Source organism: Oryctolagus cuniculus, chromosome 20 (genome assembly GCF_051225735.1).
Source record: "Oryctolagus cuniculus isolate XC-2025 breed Fujian yellow rabbit chromosome 20, ASM5122573v1, whole genome shotgun sequence".
Classification (NCBI taxonomy): Eukaryota; Metazoa; Chordata; class Mammalia; order Lagomorpha; family Leporidae; genus Oryctolagus; species Oryctolagus cuniculus.
The window spans coordinates 37,417,951-37,441,921 of NC_142886.1; the positions used below are offsets into that span (position 1 = coordinate 37,417,951).

General features: G+C 38.4%; 1 pseudogene; it reads left to right on the forward strand.

Moving 5' to 3' along the window:
• The first annotated feature begins 9,651 nt into the window (after window positions 1-9,651).
• LOC127484671 (U2 spliceosomal RNA) lies at window positions 9,652-9,744 on the forward strand (annotated as a pseudogene).
• The last annotated feature ends 14,227 nt before the right edge of the window (window positions 9,745-23,971 follow it).

A 23,971-nucleotide genomic window follows, 5' to 3' on the forward strand; every position in this document is an offset into this window, starting at 1 on the left:
CAGCTGCTCCACTTCCAATCCAGTTCTCTGCTGTAGCCTGGGAAAGCAGTAGAAGATGGCCCAGGTCCTTGGGCCCCTGTATCCACGTAGGAGACCTCGAAGAAACTCCTGGCTCCTGGCTTTGGATCGGCGCAGCTCCAGAAGTTGCGGCCAACTGGGGAATGAACCAACAGAAGGAAGACCTTTCTCTCTGTCTCTCCCTCTCACTATCTGTAACTCTAACTCTCAAATAAATAAATAAAATCTTTGAAAGAAAGGAAGGAAGAAAGAAGAAACGTGTCAAGAGATAATTAGGTCAAGAGGGCTTCACTCTTGTGAGTACATTCGTATGATTATTATCAGTGGAATGGGCTCCAGATAAAAAGATAAATTCAAAGTTTCTTTTTCTATGTCTCTCCTGCACTTGCTTCACTTTGCTATGCTATGACACAGCTCAGAGACTCTTGAAGATGCTCTTGGATTTTCAGTCCCCAGAACCATGAGCCAATTGAACCTTTATTGCTTATAAATGACCCAGTCTATAGAATTCTGATATAGCAGCAGAAAATGAACGAACACACAGTATAATGTGTTTCTCATTGTATAATCTCTCAGAAAGCAAATATCCCAGGACAGAAAGCAAACAAACCACAAAAAACAGTTCTCTGGTTGCCCTGATAAGCCACTGGTACATTGATGTCTAATGATGCATAGTTAAAGTTCAGAATATAAATAAAGCAACCAAGGTTCTGAAATTGACTAGCTGCATACATGGGAAAAATTGTAGCCACTCCTTAAAGGTCTTTAAATGTATATTTATTTGATACTTTTCAATGGGGATAAGGGGGACAGATCAATGTTTTCATCAGCAAAAAAGTGCCTTTTAAATGCAAAGCGTTTTTCAGCAGCTTCTGCTAACACCAGTAGAGATGACATCACCAGAAGAGGGATTGTTTAACTAAAGGGGATCATTATCTGTCGTTGGAATTTCTCTTCACTGAACAAGCAATTAGTCTGTCAAAGGCTGAATTCTTAAAACAAACGTCTAAAAGATGCTCACTACTCCTCTTGGTGTTCCTGACAAATAGAAAGATTGGTTTCCATGTACAAGTGAGGTTTGTGCCATTTGTTTGAAAAAGAGTAACTGGTTTTTAGAAAGTCTTTAATATCAGTTTGGTGTGTCTCCAGTCTCGTTTTTCATATTTTAAGCTAATTCTGTACATTCTTTTTCTCTCCAGTAATTCTATGTTTCGAGGCAAGATTGCAACAGTTCCACTAATATTTATCTTAGTCCAAACACATGATAGATAAGAGGAACTGATGAGCAGCAAAATCCATATTGCTAAGGGATGCAGCCTATCCTACCGTGGAAGGCCTGGCCACTCTTGTCATTCGTTTTAAGATCAATTGTATTAAAATGATTACATTTGCCCCGGAACCTATGACAAACGATTGAAAGAAGATAAGTGTAAAAAGAAACAAGCAGATCTGCCCACTCAGTTAGAAGCAAAGATTTTCCCACTAAATTGAATGTAACTCTAGATGGAACTAATCAGATTTTTCCCAGATTAGCATTACACTGGTAAACAGACAAAAGGTTACTTTTAAGATAAATGTTCTTAATATCAGCTCCATAGCATGGTAAACTTGATCTGCTGCATTCATCCCCACTAAAAGCATCACAAATCACCTATGGATTTTTTAAAAAAGAAAAATGAGGAGTTACAGGTTTATTACTTCAGAACTATAATTTCAAATGAGTTCTGGAAAACATCTTGGCCTAATATTTCACTATAATGGTACATCTATTGAAAAATTATATTGTAACATTATAAATAGATACATCACATATTTACTTACCTGACTCACCATGGAATTCCATAAAATCATGAAGCAGTTATCTTAAACTTTTCACTAGAAATAAATATGCAGCTCCTATTGGCAAATTCACAAGTTTTTCTTTCTCCTTTGATATCTCCACATGAAAATTTAAAGTAGCCTTTATTTTCTCTTCTCTAATTGTTTCTTCTCTCCTAACCTGGTAATCACAACTGGTAAACCTAATTTGGTATGTGTTCTTCTCTGTGTGTGTGTGTATATATATATATATAAATTATATAAAAATTATGTGCATACAAAGATTTATAAATACACTCTGTAAATAGTGTTATTTGGCTTAATTTCAAGTTTTTATGTAAAAAAGCAACATTTTACAAATAACCTTCTGCAACTTACTTTCTTCACTTTAATATAGCTTTGAAACTGCTAAATTTTCATACTGATACATAGTGCTATAATATATTTAAATACCACAGAGGATTTTGCTTTTTAAAGATGCATTTAAATTTTATTTGAAAGATGAAGTACCAGAAAGAGAGGAGAGACTGAGAGAGAAATAGATCTTCCTTCTGCTGGTTCACTCTTCAAATGGCCACATGACTGGGGCTACTATAGGCTGAAACTAGGAACCTAGAATTCCATCTGTGACTCCTACATGGATGGCAGGGACTCAAGGACTTGGGCCATCATCCACTGCCTTCTCAGGAGCATCAGCAGGGAGTGGATCAGAAGTGCAACATCTAGGAATGGAATCAGCACTCTGATATGGGATTACAATATTGCAAGCAGCTGTGCCACAATGCTAATCTCCAGGCCCACGCCACGGCTCACTTGGCTAATCCTCCACCTGTGGCACCAGCACCCCGGGTTCTAGTCACAGTCGGGGTGCCGGATTCTTCACGGTTGCTCCTCTTCCAGTCCAGCTTTCTGCTGTGGCCTGGGAGTGCAGTGGAGGATGGCCCAAGTGCTTGGGCCCTGCACCCCATGGGAGACCAGGAAAAAGCACCTGGCTCCTGGCTCCGGACTGGCACAGCATGCCAGCCGTGGTGGGCATTTGAGGGGTGAACCAACGGAAAAGGAAGACCTTTCTCTCTGTCTTTCTCTCTCTCACTGTCTAACTCTGTCAAAAAAAAAATGCTAATATCCACATAGAATTCTAAATTGAAGTGTACCAAAATTATTTATCCATTCCCATATTGTTGAGCATTATTTTTCCAATGTTTCCTTCTGCATATAACACTCCAATAATATTCTTCAACATGGAGTCTGAACCACATATGCAAGATTTTCTCTATAATTGCATATTAAAATGCAATCTATCACACATAAGACCCTCAGGTCTTTTCAGGGGGTTGATACCATCAAAAAGTTCTGATAATCATATTAAGGTATCCTTTGTCTTTTCACTCTTGTACTCTTAGTTGCATATATTGGAGTATTCAGAAGGCACTGATGTTCCTATACCATTATCCTGATGGCTAACAAAAAATGTGTGCCCTGTATTCTTGTATTTTAAAAATTTCTAATTTTCTTCATTTCTTGTATGATAAATTTGTCAATACATAAAATCCACATGATCCACATGACCAATAGATATTTGGTTCACCTAACAATTTCAAGAATGTAAAGAGATCCCAAGGCAAAACTTTGAAAACTACTAGAAGTAGTATCTACTTAGACATATCTAGAAATAAAAATTTATGATGTTGATAAAGTATTCTCCAAAGTATTTCTGTTATTTTACATCCCCATAAAGAATTCACTTTACCTTTCCTCCTAACTGCACATTCTAAGCCTGATTAATTTTTGAAAATTAATAGGAAGAACGAAAACTCCAAAATTCCATTTTTAAATTTTAATTAATTGTTAGAAAGTAACAATACCTGTACATTCAATATCCAAATTTCCTGACTGTTAGTTTTCCACATTTATTTTATTTTGCTAATGAACTTAAAGCATTTAAAAGAAATAAAAGTACTTTTTGAAAAAGATATACTATCTAATGTTTTGAAACATATTGTAAGTTAGATGCATGCATTAATAATACATACTCTTGTTTTATAATTTTCAACTTCTATTAATGACATCATGTTGTACATGCCCTTCAGCAACTTAATTATTGTTTCTTCTATGTTTTTATGCTATATTTATGTTGATACCAAGCACTTGTTGCTTATTCATCAAAACCAACTCCGTGGATACTAAAATATATAGCTGGTTTTTTTGAAGATTTATTTATTTATTTGAAAGTCAGAGTTACACAGAGAGAGAAGGAGAGGCAGAGAGAGAGAGAGAGAGAGAGAGTCTTCCATCCACTGGTTCACTACCCAATTGGCCACAACAGCTGGAACCAATCTGAAGCCAGGAGCCAGGAGCTTCTTCCTGGTCTCCAACGCAGGTTCAGGGGCCCATGGTCTTGGGCCATCTTCTACTGTTTTCCTAGGCCATAGCAGAGAGCTGGATCAGAAGTGGAGAAGCTAGGACTTGAACCAGTAGCCATATGGGATGCTGGCACTGCAGGCAGTGGCTTTACCCACTACAGCACAGAGCTGGCCCCTATAGCTGTTTTTGATAGTGATGTTGTAACCACATTTTGACAGAAATATTTGATTGAGTTTTGTGTATATTGTCCCCATGCATTTTCTTTACTTCTTTTCTTTAAAAATAAGTATGCAATTTGTATAATCGATATTCAAAAAGTGTATGGGAAATGCATAATATCTTTGAACTCAGTTTTTCCACAAACTTTCTGAGTACTCTTCTATGTACTAAATTGTATTTCTCTCTTTCTTACCATCCTCATCCAAGTTGTGACAAATGTGGTTGACTCTTACGTTCTAAATACCATTAGCTCTCATCTGTCTTTGGTGTTGTCAGCTGGTACAAGCTTCTTACCATAGTTCATGGAGGTTACTACCCTCATTTTTCACATTCTTCATAAGCACAGGTCCTCTCAGAGTTTAAAATTAAACAATTATATGGGTGTGAGCACATTTGAGAAAACCACTGTGTTTCCAACGTGGAGAGTAGATTAGAGGGGAGCAAGAATAGATAAAAGGAGGTGACCGCGGTAAGCCCCTCTCTTCTGTCCTTGCCTTTGAGGTATTTCCTCTCTAATAGGAAATTTCCCAGTACCCGTGGCCTACCTTTGCCTTATCAAGCTGAGAACAGTGAATTTTCCTAGTAGATTTAGCTGACTTGGAGGGGAGAGTGCAGTGTGTGCTCAAGGTGGAAACCATGAATGCAGGAAACCCCCCAAGGTCTTCCCCTTCCTCTGTACCCAGTGCACCTCCTCCATCTGCCTGCATTTGTCTAATCTCTGACACCTACAACTTTTGGTGTTTCTAAAACACTTTTTCAGTTTATAATATTATCTGTAGCAGAATGAGTCCAATAACCACTACTTAGTTAGTAACCTATATTTCACTTATATTTTTTGCCCATCTCTGTTCCAAATTTTAATCACCATACAGAACACAATTTTGGCATTATTTATCTTTCTTTCCTCTAATAGCATTCCAAAAAAAAAAAAAATAAGAAGAGCAAAAATATTTTCATAGAACTGTATAAACATGGCAGACACTTACTGCATCTTTAAAATTCTTCACAGTTGGAAAAGTTGTAATGCTGTTTTTACAGATTAAAATATTGCTTCTATATCAATACCATAAACTTGATAATCTCCAAAAACCATTAGAAAACTACAGATGTCAGATTATTTCCATACTTGTCATAGTCTTCTTTCTGTTGCTTAAACAAAATACCTGAAACTGGGTAATTTTCAAAGAATAGGAGTTTGTTGAGCTCATGGTTGCAGGGGCTGGGAAGTTCAGCAGCATGGCCACTGGCGTTTGCTCCCATCTGGTGAGGGCCTTTTTATTGCATCATAACATGGTGGAGAGCACTGCATGGTAAGATAGCAACAGGCAAAATCAGGCCTGTCTTCCTCTTCTTTTTAAAAATAATTCTGTTTATTTACTTGAGAGAGAGAGAGTGAGAGAAACTTGCCTGCCTGTGTGCTGATTCATTCTGAAAACATCCCAATGGCCAGAGCTGGGCTAGGCCAAAGTCAAGAGCTTGAGGCCCAATTCAAGTCTCCCATGTGGGTGGCAGGAACCCAAGTATTGAGCTATCACTGATGTCTCCTAGGGTCTGCATTAACAAGAAGCTGGAGTCAGGAACTGTAGCTGAGAAATGAACCCAAACACCTTAACAGGTAGGGGTGCAGACATCTTAACTGGTAGGCCAAATGCCTGGCCATCTTCTTATGGAGTCATGGATGCCATCTTGAGGGCTCCACTCACAGGCCTCATCTAATTCTAGTTATCTCTGAAAGTCTCTAACTCCAAATGCTGTTAACACAGTTTGAAAATGAAGTTTTCAACACATAAATTTTGGTGGAATACATTTAAACCATAGCAGCGGTTTCTAAGACTAAAATATTAGCAATTAAACCCTCACTGGGAAATTTTTCTATTTAGAAATATATTTACAACTGAGACCCACCAAACAGAGAATAATCTCTAGGAAAAAATATTGCTGCAAAGCAGGCATAATAAAATTTCACATTAAACATTTAAACTAGAAGCCTTTGGAATAAGAAAAAAAATTCAAATTAAATAGCAATTGGCTCCCACTAGTCTTCCTGCATTATTAGGGCCAAATCAACTGTGCTCTATGATCTAAAATGTTCTTGGAGGCTCCATGCTGCCTGTATTTGAATTAAGCATAGGCAACATGAATTCCTCACAATGTCTCCTTTTAAATAACATCTTAATGGTTAAAAATGGGAATGCGAATTTCAATATCATTTTTTAGATAATGCCCTTGAAAAGACCTCCACATGTGGGCAGAAACAGGATTATTTGGAGCACAACAGGCAATTGGATATTCCAAGCATTTATCTCAAGGATACTATGAATAATAAATATTCTTTAAAGAAATTATGTGCTATAAAAAGTGCATTTTCTATGTATTTTCTGAGACTTTAAAATCTGCTATTTCTAAAACAAATCAAAGCATAACAGTGATATCATTAAATGATGAGATTTGATGTTTTAAAAATGTATTAACAAATATTAAAATCTGAGATGAATTTAAAAAACTTTTCTATTCCACAGTTTTGAACATCAATCATATTTCAAGAAAAACAGTGATCCATTAAATAATTGTTCACTCCCAGCACAAATAAAGCTAATGGCTAGCAAACATAGCTAAAAAGGACATGTTTTACTCACAATCTACTTTTTACACATACAGAAACCACTTTTTTTAAATTCATCACTTTCACCTCTGATGTGGTCATTAGCCTACCCTTCTCACTACTAATTCAGTATTTTTTAAACAATTTGCTTATTTATTTGAAAGCAGAGTTACACAGAGGCAGAAAGAGACAGACAGAGAGAGAGAGAGAGTGAAAAAGAGAGAGAGAGAGTTTTCTATCCACTGGTTCACTCCCTATATGGCCACAACGGTCAGAGCTGTGCCAATCAGAAGCCAGGAGCCAGGAGCTTCTTCCAGGTCACCCATGTGGGTGCAGGGGCTCAAGAACTTGGGCCACCTTGTACTGCTTCCCCAGGCCATAGAAGAGATCTGGATTGTAAGTGGAGCCGCCAGGACTCAACCAGCACCCATATGGGATGCCAGCACTGCCAGCTGCTTTACCCGCTATGCCACAGCACCAGCCCCTATTAATTCAGTTTTAAATCATGTGTCGACATTTTTCTCAAAATGTGTAGAACACTTCCTCATGGAGGGGGCACCGTGGCACAATACGTTAATCCTCCTCCTGCGGCGCTGGCATGGGTGCCGGTTCTAGTCCCGGCTGCTCCTCTTCCAGTCCAGCTCTCTGCTGTGGCCCAGGAAGGCAGGGGAGGATGGCCCAAGTGCTTGGGCCCTGCACCCGCATGGGAGACCAGGAGGAAGCACCTGGCTCCTGGCTACGGATTGGCACAGCGCGCCAGCCATAGTGGCCATTTGGGGAGTGAACCAATGGAAGGAAGACCTCTCTCTCTGTCTCTCTCTCTCACTGTCTGTGATTCTACCTGCCAAATAAATAAATAAAAATCTTAAAAAAATAATACTTCTTCATTAATAATGTCATCTCTTTTCACAATTTTCTTCTTCACTCTTCAAGTATTCTATACTTGTTCACACATTCTGTTTTTCTGCATACTTTATTTTTCCTAAAACCTGTCTTGAACATCTATGAATTTCCAAAACAAGTCTTCCCAGAAAGCATTCGATGGCATTAAAACTCCTAAAGATAAACCTCTCTCTTTATTCTTTTGACAAGGCACTTAGTCTATATGACAAAATTAAATTCATAAAAAGGGACTTTAAGGTGTAAATCTTGTAGGATGAAAGAGTGATACTTAAATGCAAAATAAACTGTATAATCACATTTCTGTAAATGGTAGAAGAAATTCATCTCCAATGCATCCCATCCTACCCATTTCTTTCAGAAAGAAAATACAAATCAGAATAATTGATTTGAAGCCTGTACCAATTCCAGATAAAAGACAGAGAAAGCATTCAAAATTATGGAGCAGGATAATTTAGAAGTACTCATTTCTATACTTTTCTCATTGTTATAAGAACCTGAAGGAAAGAAAGAAAGAAAGAAAGAAAGAAAGAAAGAAAGAAAGAAAGAAAGATAGGAAGGAAGGAAGGAAGGAAGGAAGGAAGGAAGGAAGGAAGGAAGGAAAGAGATTGCCTTTCTTCCTTCCTTACCTCCAAGGGTAGTCAACCCTTTGTGTTTAAAGAGTTTGTTTTTTCATTGAAGTATTTTTTTAAAGATTTTATTTATTTATTTAACAGGTAGAGTTACAGATAGTGAGAGAGAGACAGAGAGAAAGGTCTTCCTTCCATTGGTTCACTCCCCAAATGGCCGCAACGGCCAGAGCTCTGCTGGATCGGAAGCCAGGAGCCAGGTGCTTCTTCCTGGTCTCCCATGCGGATGCAGGAGCCCAAGGACTTGGGCCATCTTCTACTGCTTTCCCAGGCCACAACAAAGAGCTGGATTGGAAAAGGACCTGCTGGGACTAGAACCGGCGCTCATATGGGATGCCAGTGCTGCAGGCAGAGGATTAACCTATTGTGCTACAGAGCCACTCCCTCATTGAAGTATTTTTAAAAGGAATTAGGATACAGCATATTTGTATGGTCAATTCCTTTGGGGAAGTGGTCCCTCATGTAATGCTATGCATGTACTGTCCAAGAAGTGGACCCCAGGTGCTTGGATTTTTATTGCTACATCTGGTAAACCCTGATTAAAATGTTTGTGCCCAAAGTTAGCAGAGAAATAATGAAGCTAAATGATTTTAATGTATAATGATGACCTCAGATCAGTAGCCATAGGCAAAGTAGTCAGTAATAGAAGACTAAAGAGATGGTACCCAAAAGCAAATAAGTTTGATTTCATTTTCTCTTATTTTTTAACATGATTTTCGCTTTACCTATGAGGAGCAAATTTATATCATTCATATTTGTCTCTGGAGTGTCATGCTGCAGCTGAAAAATGAAACAGGGAAGAACTAAATTCATCCAACACAAATGTTAGACACCATCTTCTCTAATGACATGGCTAGAGCCCTGTGCTTTGGGCAACTAATCTTACTCAAAATGGATTTTGAGTAAGGATGGTGTGGTTAGTGGTTACCTATTGGTTGCTTATGTTTCAATGCAAGTTCTGGAGCTGGTGTTGTGGCACGGATGGTTAAGCCACTACCAGCATCCCAAATGGGCACCAGTTCTATTCCCAGCCTCTGCACTCTGAATCCATCTTCCTGCTAATGTGCCTGGGGGGAAGCAGTGGAAGATGTCCTAACTCTCATCGCTTCTCGGCCTTTTGGCTAAGATCAAGTGTAGTATCTGTTCTTATCAGTTTAATAAGATGTCCTAACTCTTTGGGCCTTTGCACCAACGTGGGAGATGTGGATGGAGTTCCTTACTCCTGGCTTTGGCCCCAGCCCCAGCACCAGCTGTTGCAAATATTTGAGGGGTGAATCAGCAGATGGAAGAGCTGTATGTTGTGTGTATTCATGTGTGTGTCTCCCCTCTCTGTAACTCTGCCATTCAAATAAGTAAGTTTTTTAAAAAATACAAGTTCTGGGGCCGGCACTGTGGCTCAGTGAGTTAATGCCCTGGCCTGAAGCGCCAGCATCCTATATGGGCCCCGGTTCTAGTCCCCGCTGGTGCTCTTCCGATCCAGCTCTTTGTTGTGGCCTGGGAAAGCAGTAGAAGATGGCCCAAGTCCTTGGGTCCCTGCACCCATGTGGGAGACACAGAAGAAGCTCCTGGCTCCTGGCTTCAGATCGGCACAGTTCTGGCCGTTGCTGCCATCTGGGGAGTGAACCAGCGAATGGGAGACCTCTCTCTCTGTCTCTACCTCTCTCTGTAACTCTGTCTTTCAAATAAATAAAAATAAATCTTAAAAAAAAATACAAGTTCTTCCAAAGCCTCTGATCCTCATTTGGAGGATTCACACTGAGTAGGCATTATTAACATTCTCAGTTTGACCATATTCAGACAGGATTTTTTATCCCTGACTTTGAAATGTAAATTATCTGGAAGATTCTTGTCAAGTTTACAATCCATGAATGTCTTTCTCAAGGACCTGGGACCCAGTGGTTTGAAATATAATTACTTTAGTCATCAAGAAATATAGCCCCTTCTCCATATCTTTCTAGAAAGCAGGATCCTAACTTCCATAGCAGCCAGATGGCCTAATCACATGACCAACCTCCCCACCAATAATGCTTTCCCATTTGTTTCCAGTAGTTCACTCCAGCACTTAGAAATCTTGGTGTCTTTTCTTTCAGAAGAACTGAGTTCAAACTCTCTTCTCGATTGCAGTAGGCTTAAATAAATTCTCCCTTGCCTGCTTGACTCCATCTGCTCCAATTTTTCTTTGAAAACTTTATATCCTGAGTTAAGCTGTTTCAAAAAGGAATGAGAAATAGAGGGATAAGACTGCAGGTCCTGGTGGTCCCATTCAAGTCCTTCTATCAAACTGTGGCTGAAACAAGAACAACTCCTAGATTTTCCTGAGTAGAATTCATGTACGTCTTCTTGTGCTCAATCTGGTTATGACTCAGAGGCTTCTTGTTTGGCTACATTTGGGTTTTTCTTTCACATCTGCAGCACAAGGCATTCAAATGGTTGTACTTGGTCAACAAGTAAAGGAATCAGCAGAGCACAGTGGTCACTGAGGACTGAACATAAAATCTTGCACTTGGGAAGTCCACTTGGATCCTTGTTTAAGGAATCTTGACATAACTGCACAGATTCCTTTCTAGTCTTCTGTACAGGCAAACCAGAGGAAACCCTGAGGCCACCAGGCTGAGGCTCAGAACATTTCCTGTATCTGGATGACTCTGGGGGAAGCCAGAGGGAGATCTCTTCCCGAGCTGAGTGAAGGAGTCTTCCTGTAAAGGGGGAATGAACTTCAAGCCGTGAGCCTTGAAGAGCAGTGACTTGAGAGGTGGCTCTGCTAATTGGAAGAGAAGAGGATCTTCCAAAGAGTCCTTTTCAGAGTGTCCTCACATTTTAGGTATTTTCTCATGTGATTTTCAAAAGGGAAAGTCACACTCTCCTTTTTCTTCTTTTTATATATATTTTTTTTTTAATTTTTTGACAGGCAGAGTGGACAGTGAGAGAGAGAGACAGAGAGAAAGGTCTACTTTTGCCGTTGGTTCACCCTCCAATGGCCGCTGCGGCCAGCGTGCTGCGGCCGGCGCACCGCGCTGATCCGATGGCAGGAGCCAGGTACTTCTCCTGGTCTCCCATGGGGTGCAGGCCCCAAGCACTTGGGCCATCCTCCACTGCACTCCCTGGCCACAGCAGAGAGCTGGCCTGGAAGAGGGGCAACCAGGACAGAATCCGGCGCCCCAACCGGGACTAGAACCCTGTGTGCCGGCGCCGCAAGGCAGAGGATTAGCCTAGTGAGCCACGGCGCCGGCCTCCTTTTTCTTAATTCCCTTAAGGGATCACCTTAAATGTCTCATAAAGTTTACATAACTAATGCAGCTTGCACAATATGACACATTTGTTTCTAGAAGGCAAGGAGAAATGTGTGAGGTGACCCTTTTTCTTCATCATTCTGGGGTTAAGAAGGGAGATTACAGCAGAACGGGGTCTAAGGATCATGGTCTTAGAGGAGTAATAAAATTGTTATCTGGCAAACAGTCATAATATCCAAAAATTCATGAGATCATAGGCATGCCCCTGAGAAGCCACAGATAAGCAGGATAATTAAGATGGACCTTTGGTTCCCCCATGGGCTAGCAAATTAAGGATGTCAACAGGAACTCTAGCTCAGTCCTTGGTGATAACTACAGGACAGTTAAGGAGATCACAGCAAATAAGCAAAACATGGAATTACTTCAACCATGTAATTTTTGCCTAAATGCACATATCTAGAGAAAAATAAAATCTCATCATTTATAAGCTTCTTGACAATATGGATAATTTTGTTTTGTATTGTGCTCATCCAATTAGCAGATGTCTTCAGAACGTAAGGAAAATAGAGCATTCAGATGCTCATCTGATTTGGCCTGAGGCTTCCTAACATCCTAGTTAAATTGGAATTTATAAGACAAGCAATATCCTGGTTTCTTTACCCTATGAAAACAAACTTAACATCCTCTAATTCAATTTTCCCTATTTTGGGAGGTTCTCTATAAGATTTACATAAAATACCAATTTTTTTATTTAGAAAAAGAGAGAGAGGGAAAGAAAAGGAGAAAAGTGAAAGAGGAAAGAAGGAAAAGAGACAGGAAGGAAGGAAGAGAGGGAGGAAGAGAGGAAGGGAGAAAGAAAAACAACCTGGTGTATGAAAGAATTAATGCCCTTCCCTAATATGCTCCCTTAAAAAAAAAAAAAAAAAAACACTTCCTATACCTTTTTTGAAGACAGTTTTACATTAGCAAGCAGCAAAACATGTCACTGAAGTTTAAACTAAAATTTAAAAAAGCAGGTCTAAGAATGCTCATATTTAATTATGGCTTCACGTAATTAAGTGTGGCAATATGGTGATAAAACCTTTAAGTAATGACTCATAAAGAGATAAAAATGGAGCATGTGTTTAATCAGTTCACAGCCTTCCTCAGAAGCTGGCATCACTCAGGTGCTAATGAGACACCTGTTGCTGGGGACACCAGAGAGAGCATGCAAATCAGTCAGGGGACGGAGAAGAGGAGCATTTACTGTTGCTGAAGGCAGGTGGCTTTGCCAAGATGACTGTCAGGAGGATTAAACTCTGATAAGATATTTAACTAAAAGCATGCAAGTGATTCAGTATTTTAGTTAGGTAGAGGAAAGGAAGAGGAAAAAAGAGAAAAATCTTATTCCTCCATTTCAGGTATAAATTGTGGAACAATTTAATAATTGTAGGGCGATATCTCTTTCTGAAAGAGGTGGGAGGGAGAGAGAAGGAGGAAGAGAGGGAGGAGGGGAATATCAGTATCATGTTATTAGAATTGTATCTACAAAGCTCATTGAATCTGTTGAAAACTAATTAAAAAGTAAAATAAATCTGAAAAAAAGATGAACAATAACTGTACACATTTATGAGCTACAATGTGACATTTCAGTGTATGTAGATAATGTGTACTGATCAAAAGAGGTGATCACCATTTTCTCTTCTTTGATGTTACTTTCTAATTGGATGCTTGGTACTTCATTCTTCTATTTGTTCAAATAATATATGCAAAGTTTTTGTGAGCCATATTCTCAATCTTTTAATTTTTAGGTTGTAATGTAGTCAAGTTTTCAATCACTGGTCTATGAGAAATTGCTTCTTTTCATAGTTTTTCAAGCAATTGTTGCATTCAAAAACATTACTTATACTGTGCATTAGTGTTTTACCTCTTTCGGTAAATTTTTCTACTCTTCAAAAATGAATAATGAATTATTTAAACATGGTACAATGACAGAAAAAGAAGCTTTCTCATTTTCATGTGGAGATTGTGCTTTATTTCTGGCTAGATTTTCTTTCATCTCATATGCTATGGGATATGACTATGGGACATTCATATTTGGTTTCCTATGGAACCTGAACAATGTACTAGAATTTCACAAACTTAATGGCCCATTGATGAGAAATGAAGAAGACCCTTATTCCTGAAAGGTGAAGAGTGGATTTCCTAGCATTTTCTTCCCTAGAGGACTTCAGGTTTGTCACAGAACAACCTCCTTCACTCCTGGTGGTAGCTTTGGGATCCACAAGGAGAGAAGGCCTGCACTTCCAGGAATGGAGAGTCCCTACCTGTACTTCTGGGGAAGAAAAGTCCTTGTCAAGGTCCCCACAGGTGCCTAAAGGTCAACCAAGGAGGATCAAACCTGCCTCAACCTTTAACTCCACACCCTGTATCTATAAAAGGAGCCCTCCCAACCTCTGAGGCAGGACTTCCCTGCCCCCCCCACTCTGTTGGGTTGGGGTGGGGACCTCACCCAGGAGCAGAATCCCAATAAAAGCTTGTGAATTAATTGATTCGTCTGCCTGGGAAGATTTGTTATGCGCTGGACACCTTGTACCTAGAATTAGTCTCATGGTCTAATCAACCTTTGGCTCTAAGTAGAACTACTGCCAAGGAGCTATTTGGCACTGAGTTTAAATAAACACATGCTATATTGAAACACGCTTTAACTACATCTCCAACAATATCCTGCTATTTCTGGAAATGGAAATTTCTCATGAACTTCATGGAGCTTCAGAAGCTTTGGAAATTTGAAGTTAGAGAAAAAAATATGGAGATTTTACTAAATATATGAGGATTTAAAAACTAAATAAAAAGCAAAAGAGCAATGAATAATTACTTTTGCAGCAAGATAAGTATAGTAAAATAATTGGAAATAAAATAATAAAATAATTTAAAGTGTACACTTGCTGGATATGGATCTGAGCAGTGACAATACCTACAATGGTTCCACAATAAGCATTTGTCATGCAAATTTGGTTAGCACAAATGGGCAAGTGTCTCATCCCAGCATGAGGAACTCAAGTAACTTCAACAAAGGATGCTTGTTCTACACACCTTGTTTTTTCTAGCCAAAAGAAATGGGACAGTTCTCAAATTCCACATCTGATAGCCTTATTCCCCAGAAAAAGGCAGCAGAGATTATTTGGGCTAGAAAGTATTTTATTATCTCATGCATGATGTATGATTGATAAATGGTACCAGACAATTACTCCTATATTACTCTCCTATACTTTCTGGGTGTGCAGTGTTTTGTAAAAATACTTTAAATGTCTACATCATGAGAAAGCAGATGAAGTTCTTCATACCTACAAGTACCTACAAGAAACCATACAAGTGTCTTGACTTTAGAAAATATTATTTTTACACTCTAAGAAACTTATCAAATCCCATGAAAGAAATGGTTTGTGTTTATATAAAATGTATATGGAAATTTGTAAGAGTTTGGATAGTTTTTTCAATAAAATACTAATTGTGTAAAGTAACATCAACTTTAATAAAAACCACAATGTTATATATTAAAATCTTATATATCTAGTAGCATTAAGTTCATTTTATATTTGTACATTAATTGTATTTTTCTGATAATAAATTTTATTTCTATAAGAACTTTTTCAGGTTCCTTTTAGCAACTTAGGGCTTTCTGCCATTGCCACCTCTCAGTGAGATGAAACAGCGATGCATAAAATGCAATAATAGACCTTGCCTAAGGAGCAGAGTAAGAAAGTTGTGAGGAAAGAGAGAAGAGGACAGACTACATGGTACATTAGTTTATAAGTGGATTCTGCCTCTTTCTAAGAGGTTTACTTTAGATTTTAACTCTGAAATTCATAGAATTAAGAGCTCTGAAACTAAGAAAAGGAATATAGCCAATAATTTTATTCTAGAAGGATATATGTCTTTCAAAGTGTCTGTCAAACTCTAGTCACTTCACCAGGGTATGTTTCAATGAGCACTCTTGCCTTCATTATGAGGGGCTCATCTGCCTCTATAGAAATCAGACTGCAGTGGGAGAAGCAGCCTCCACACCATGTGACAAGTCCAGTGGTTGCAGACTGCTCAAGGGGCTGCCACTTTCTGATAGGAAGGGCGTATGTGGAAAGAGGCATCTTGAAGACAGATACCTTCCTTGGGGTTTGTTAGCAGCAGAAGGGGATGTTTGTCGAAAGGACTGCTTTTTTTATATTTCTTTTTTAAATATATCTCAAATTTCCACATTGCAAATTATGATTTGCAGTTTTTCAAAAGCTGGTGGCATAATCTCTCACTTTCCTGTTTTCAGTTGCATGTCATTGCTTCTCTCTTGATAAGGAAAGTTTATATTTTAATAGTCATTTTGGCTCACTTAATAGGAGGTTTTTTTTACTCATTAAAAAGTATACAATTTCTTGTTGTATCTTCCTTATATTGATTGTATTGTGGTGTGTACTCTTAGCTCATTATAGCTGACAAATACGGTTAAGTTTCCATGTATAACATAAATGTGAACTATTAGGTATATAAACATAATTTATTGTTGTTTTGTTAGAGATATCTGTGACAGATTTTCTTCTTTTCCATTCCTTCTCATCAGGATTAGTTGTTCATAATGAAGTTTAACTACTCCTCTGATTTATCTTAGTTTATATATAGGAAGAATTTTGCTTTTCTTTTTGAGAATGAGATAGTTAGATAAGCACCACATCTCCATCAGGCAAATATAATTTTACTTAAAATACTACAATAAATATCTAGAAACCTGCTTCCAAAATTTTGCAAAAAAAATCCAATTTTGTCTCTGATAAAACAGTTCTACTTGATGTTTATTATTTTCCCACTATTTTAACTATGTAACCAATTTATTAATTTACTTTCTTCCAGCAAATTAATTCTCCATTGGTTTAACCTATGTTTGACCTGTATGCTAAACTATTTATAATTCATCTATTCTAATCAATGCCTAAGGAAAATAAGTAATTGTGAAAATACCTGTTATTGGAACTTCTGGTTATCATTTTGGAGTCATGCATGGAAAGCTGGCTCCTACTCAGACTGTGGAAGTACTCAGGCATTTGTGGGGAAATACAGCCCCACAAAAGAGGAAGAGGGCACATCACTAGTTCATTATCAATACCTTAATTCTTCCTCTTCTTTAGTCTTTTTTAAAACAAAAATGTACATGTTGTTACTGACCAAGGATGTGATAGAAAATGTTTCCTTCACTTTATGGAATTATTTTATAATTCAAAATGTTTTATTCATACTTACTTATTTGAATAGCTTTTGCCTTTCATATTAGTAGACTATAATTGAAAATCATTGTTTAGTATTGTAGCTCTGATATAATTAAGTTCTTCAAGAATCCTGCTTCACAGAATTAAATGCTTAATCAACTAAGGTTTTGACTACTTACATTTAAACAGCAAACTGAAGAATTGATTTAGAATCCCATTTGGCACGTGAATGGGTTTCCTGAGCAGTGTGTGACAGTCACTCCTCTGCGATCACTACCTCAAGCTTGGCAACTAGACTTCCATCCTTGATCAACTCACCGCATGGCCAGATTTGTTTGTTCAACCATTTACCTTGGCATATTAATGCATTGACGACAGATTTAGATCAAACTTAATGCATGTTTTTTAGTCATTAAGACACTGTTAGAGATTGGGGCCAGTATTGTGGGGTAGTGGGTACAGCCTCCACCTACAATGCCAGCATCCATATGCACGCCAGTTCATGTCCCAGCTGCTCCACTTCTGATTCAGCTCCCTGCTAATGGACTGGGAAAAGCAGCAAAGGATGGCCCAAGTGCTTGGGCTCCTGCTACACATATGGGAGACCTGGAAGAAGATCCTGTCTCCTGGCTTCAGCCTGGCCCAGCCAGCCCTGGCCATTGTGGCCATCTGGGGAGTCAAACAGAGATAGAAGAACCCTGTCTCTCCCTCTCTCTGTAACTCTGATTTTCAAATAAATAAATAAATTTTAAAAACATTGTTAAGTGCTTGCAATAATATACAAGATATCCAACTGAAAAAACACGCTTTTTAATGATAAAAATTGCAATCTTTGTTACACTCTAAACCTTGTAAATAATTAAGGTACATAATAAATAAGGCTTACATAAGGATCTTCTCTCATATATGTGTATATATTTATTTAGGTATGTGTAGACCCACACATACACATAAATATGAAAGTGCTGTGTAGAGTTATTAGAATTCCAAACGGGAAGAGAAATAACTATTATAATAAGATCTATAAATCTTGCTAGTATTTGAGGTATATCATAAATACAAGAATCTTCTCAAATGCACACACATATATGCATATATATGAAAAATTTGGAGATTTTCTAGAATTTCAAAACTAGAAGAAATTTATTCTGCTAATAAAGTAACCTGCAATCTGAACTTTCTGATAACAGAGCTATTCACTGGCTAATGGAGAACTAGTATCCTTTTCAGTTTGAATACAGACAATGATTTTAATTTGAGATTTATATATTTGATGTTTCAAATGTAATAGAGAAGAAAAAACAGAGAGAGGTCTACAATCTGCTGGTTCATTCCCTAAATGCCTGTGACAGATGGAACTGGGGCCAAAGTCAGGAGTCAGAAACTCCATCTGGGTCCTCCACATGGGACGCAAGACCCTATGTACTTGGGCATTAATCTGTGGCCTCCCAGCTGCCTTAGAAGGAAACTACATCAGAGGCAGACATTCCCATATCCCACATCCCAGGTACTCTGATAGGGGACACAGGAGTCCTAAGCAGTGCTTAACTCACAGAACTACAATGCCCCTAGGCCACGATTTTTAGGGATAAGCATTTTTTTTATAGCTTAAGTTATGTGGCATTGGGACAGTTATTTGGAGTTGTAGGTGTGTGTTATGGGTGTCTGCTTTGTAGGAGAGACATCTTTGGGAGCGTTAAGAAAACCATCACAGGATTGAAAGTTTATAAGACTTGATAAAATATTATATTAAGATTAAAATTATATTCATACACTCTCAAAAGCAATTTAAGAAAGTGATTGACTTAAATACTTGTTCTGGGGGCAGGTGCTGTGGCGCAGCGGGTTAACGCCCTGGCCTGAAGCACCGGCATCCCATATGGGCGCCAGTTCAAGACCTAGCTGCTCCACTTCCCATCCAGCTTTCTGCTAAGGCCTGGGAAAGCAGTAGAAGATGGCCCAAGTCCTTAGGTCCCTGCACCCGTGTGGGAGACCCGGAAGAAGCTCCTGGCTCCTGGCTTCAGATTGGCGCAGTTCCAGCTGTTGTAGCTGATTGGAGAGTGAACCATCAGATGGAAGACCTCTCTCCCTCTCTCTGCCTCTCCTCTTTCTGTGTAACTCTGACTTTCAAGTAAAATAAAAAAATCTTTAAAAAAATAATACTTGTTCTGAATAAGCATGAGTATCATTTTAAGGAAAACCATCAGCAGATAGAATGTACAAAATAAATGATCAATGCGGTCAGCGCTGTGGCGTAGTGGGTAAAGCTGCCGTCTGCAGTGCCGGCATCCAATATGGGTGCCGGTTCAAGTCCCTGCAGCTCCACTTCCGATCCAGCTCTCTGCTATGGACTGGGAAAGCAGTGAAGGATGGCCCAGGTCCTTGGGCCTTCTGCACCCACGTGGGAAGCCCCGGAAGAGACTCCTGGCTCCTGGCTTTGGATCAGCACAGCTCTGACTGTTGCGGCCAATTGGGGAGTGAACCAGCAGATGGAGGACCTCTCTCTTTGCCTGTGTTGGAGAATAGTGAGAATACCAGGTGACTGATATATAAGAAAGGAGAAGGTTGTGAAAGGACATGCAACTAAAATAGCAACTGCATTCACTCCAGGTTCCTGAGCTCCTTCCTTCCCCATGCCAAGTTAATGCCTCTTGTTTTTGTTCTCACACATAGAACTACTCAGTATTGCTGAGAAAGAAAATGACATCTCTGGGGTTTGAGATAAAAAATGTACAGTAAAATGGAATTTGAAAAAGTAAAAGACAAAATCCTTATCTACTCATGTGACTGTTTTACCTGTTTTTGTTAACATTTTTCATTTTTGTTTTCTTTTCTTTCTTTTACCTTTATTCTTTCCAAATGAACAGGAAGATGAGTCATATCTGTGCCCTTTGGAGTCCCTGGTTCAAGCTGTTGAGTCTATGTATAAAACAGTGTTTGAAGAAAAACTGAGTAGAAAAGGAAAGGAAGAAATGGGAGGGAAGGAAAGGGGCGGGGTGGAGAAAGATGGAAAGGAAAAAGCATGGGACCCAGAAGAGGGGAGAAGAGGACAGGTGGGACGGGAGTTCTGATTAAATTCCTCACTTCCAGAACACCTTTCCTACATCTCTTTCTCTCCTTCCAAATGTTCTCCTGCTCCGTCCTCCACCACGCCCTCTCACTCTGCATCACACTCTCCCCTCTTTCTCAGCTTCTTCCTTCCTAGGTCAACATTACCCACATCTTGTTACACCATTCAACTCCCACACTAGCGACTGCTGTTTCTTCCACACATTCTCCATCTCTCCATCATAAAAGTCCAAAACTTTCTCTGGTAAGGACTAAATGGTTTTTAATGGCTCAGAAAATTGAGGTAAAAGAATATTTTGCTTCTATGGGCTTTAGAGGAAAAGAGTTGAGAACATTTACACATGAATTAGATTTCATATTGTGATGGTTTAGTTAAAAGAAAAAAAGTTTTATTTCCCCCAAGACTTATTTGTGTCTTTATGACCCTTCTTTTTCTACTTGAAATAACACCAGTCTGGCAAAATACTTATATCTGCCTTTTGCCAAGACAGAGGAGGGTTACAATACAATTAAATGAAAAAAGTAAGAAAGAACAAAAAGAAACCTTTCCCAAATTACAGAACAGTTGCAACATTGCTCAATTTGTTATGTTGAATGTTTAGTGACTATGAAAACACGATTACTCAAAATGGTGTTAATGTGAATGTCCATATTCATGATGTTGATATTCCTCACGAGCTGGGAGAAGTTGGGCCTTATGAGTAATTGAATGAGACTCTAGGGACTTATATAGATGATGGTTTCATAAAGTGGTTTGGATGATGACTCAAGTGGAATGTTGCCTCCAATTTCTGTCCCATTAAGGCTCAGGGGCAATGATAATGTGCACATAAAAGCTACAGATTGGCCCAGAATGGCTACTATAAAGAGAGTCTTTTCCTAATCATGTCACTATTTTGTGTCTGCTGGCTTGGGTTATAGCCTGGATGTTCAAATGCAAGACTACAAATGGAAAATATTGAAAAGATATAGCATCATAAGCCAGAAGAATCTTTTAAAATGGTAATCACATCACCCCCAACGCCCAAAGGAAAAGTCTTCCATGCCTTCCTAGGCACCCAAGAAAGAACCTGCGACCTGGGTTGGAGGCCCTGCATGAATGGGCTCCCGCTGCCTCCTCTGGGCCATCTCTTCCAGGGCTTCCTCCTCCCTACCAGATCCTCACAGCCTTTTTATCTGCTCCAAGTGACTGCCATGCTTGTTCCTAGTTTATGACATTGCACTGCATCCCTCTGTCTGGAATGTTCTCCCAAACGGACTTCCCTTGGGGGGCTGTTTTTACCACTAGAGGATCTGCTATTTTTGTCATATGTTAAGAACGTACCACTGTCCATCTGTTTCTTATTTGTTGAGAACTGGCTATACCCAACTTGCTTGCTTGCATGCTTTCTATTATCTACCTCTTTGTTTCTGTCTTTCCTCCCTTCCCCTGTTGATCCGCAAACCTACCTCTTCTTTTACCCACAAATCTATGTCACTCATGATCAAAAGATTTCAGAAGAGTCTTCCAGGAATACATATTCTTTCCTTCATTTTTGCTTGAGTCTGAGAGTGTAAAAACTAATCAAACAAGACATTTTCATGTTTTTTAATATGCTTTCAACCCCACATAAGACTTCTGAACACCATCGCTTTATTTTGCTCTCCATAGAGCAGTTCAACAAAGCCGTGCCAACAAGTGAATTCCCTGGACCAACCCTGACATTTCTCTCTAAACCTCTGTTTTCTCAGTGTGTTGAGTGCACACTGCACAGATGCCATGACCTAAGATAGCCTGAATGAGCAAGAGCTTGGTCCAGCCCTGGGGGCTCCATCCAGAAATAGTTTAATTCATACCTGCTCCTGCTGCTGTTTTGTTAAGTATTTCTTCAAACCTTTGTGATAATGATGACAGCTTGTTTCCCCTACTGAGGGAGCATCTGGCTTTTTGTCTAAGAGGAAATACTAAGGAAGTTAGTGTACAGTCCCATTTATAATTTTCCTTTATTTGAATTTGTAGAAAGTCCAGGCTTATAGTTAGAGTGAAAACCCAACAAGAATCAAACTCAATACAAAAATCATGAATATATCAGGATAGGACTCATTTTGATATTATGGCTACTTTTCATTTAATTGTATTAAAAATGTGTTCTATGTTCCATAATAAATTTGAACAAGGATACAATATGCATAAATATATATCTTGATTTTGATGCAAAAATTTTGAAAACATAAATATATGAGCGGTCTGCAAAACTTCATGGAAATTATTATTATGAAAAGATACTATGCAAGGATCTTAAAACTATTTGCAGCAAAATAAATGTTCTCCTTGAATTTTTTTTCCTTGAACTTTCAAAAGTTACATAAATATATATCTGAGAAAGTTCACATATACATATTTACATGTACATATAGCTCTATAAATAGATAAATATGTATAAATATGTAAATATTTCTCTATATACATATTCATCTATCTATAAAGCTATATATAAAATTTTCATTGATAATTATAACCCAGAAAATTATTATATTTTTCTACCAAAAATTTAGCAACTTAAAAAAACCCAATGTTCCACATATATTTTAATTTTTTCTTTTAACATTTGATATTCTTTCTTCACATTTTTCTAAAAAACTTTTAATAACTATCTTTTTTTGAAAGATTTATTTATTTATTTATTTGAGAGGTAGAGTTACAAACAGTGAGAGGGAGAGACAGAGAGAAATGTCTTCCTTCCATTGGTTCACTCTCTAAATGGCTGCTATGGCCAGTGTTGCACCGATCCAAAGCCAGGAGCCAGGTGTTTCTTCCTGGTCTGCCATGCGGGTGCAGGGGCGCAAACACTTGGGCCATCTTCTACTGCTTTCCCAGGTCACAACAGAGAGCTAGATTGGAAGAGGACCAGCCGGGACTAGAACCAGCGCCCATATGGGATGCTGGCGCCACAGGCAGAGGATTAACCTACTGCTCCACGGCACCAGTCTCAATAACTATCTTTTTAAGAGTTTCAGTATTTCATCAAGAAAGTTAGTTTGCTCAGCAGTTTCCATATTAATATTATTGTTTTGTATTTAAATTCTTCCCAAGGTTTCAACTAGTCAGTTTCATTTCTAAACATAAGGATTGCTAATGAATTTGAAATCTGTAGAAAATATTTGCTTTATGGGAATAAATTCATACATAGAGTTGACTTTATTTTATTAGAAATTTCAATTGATGCAGTGGTCAAAGATTTTCAATAATGATAATCTTGGTATCAAACCATAAAGAACTGTCTTGATATCAAAATCCCAATGTATTGAATCATGTACATAGAAATTCATTTATAAACAGAAATTACTACTACTACTCCTTCGGAAACATTTAAAAAATCACTTTACAAGTCTCTCTTTATGTTTAAAACTCTTGAGAAATCTGATAAATTAAAATGTCAAATATATTTTGGTTAGGAAAGAGAAAATGATCTAATAGGTCAAATCATTGCTATTGCTTACCTAGCCTGAGAACAAAAACTTAAAATCTGGACCACATTCAGTTAATGTTGTTTTCCTTTTCTTACTTGAATCCAGTGTGAGAATTTCAGCTCAGTTTTGGTAAAGAAAAATCCAAAATTTCAGGAATCAAGAAATACTATAATCTGAAGCAAGTATTGGACCTTCATATTTCTTTTGTAACAGATTGCTGGAACTAAGTGGAGGCTGCCCTTAAAAGTCCTATTGCCATGATCCCGACCTTCCACGTACTTCCATTATGCTTTTTGTTGAATTTAAGGTCTTTGATAACCTTCACAGTTCCAATTTTGCAAAGGAAAAAAAACAAAGCACAGAGAAATACATGATTCAGCTGGTCAAATGGGTAGTCACCGGAGAAGCCAAGACAGATATAAAATTCAAAAATTCCTAATT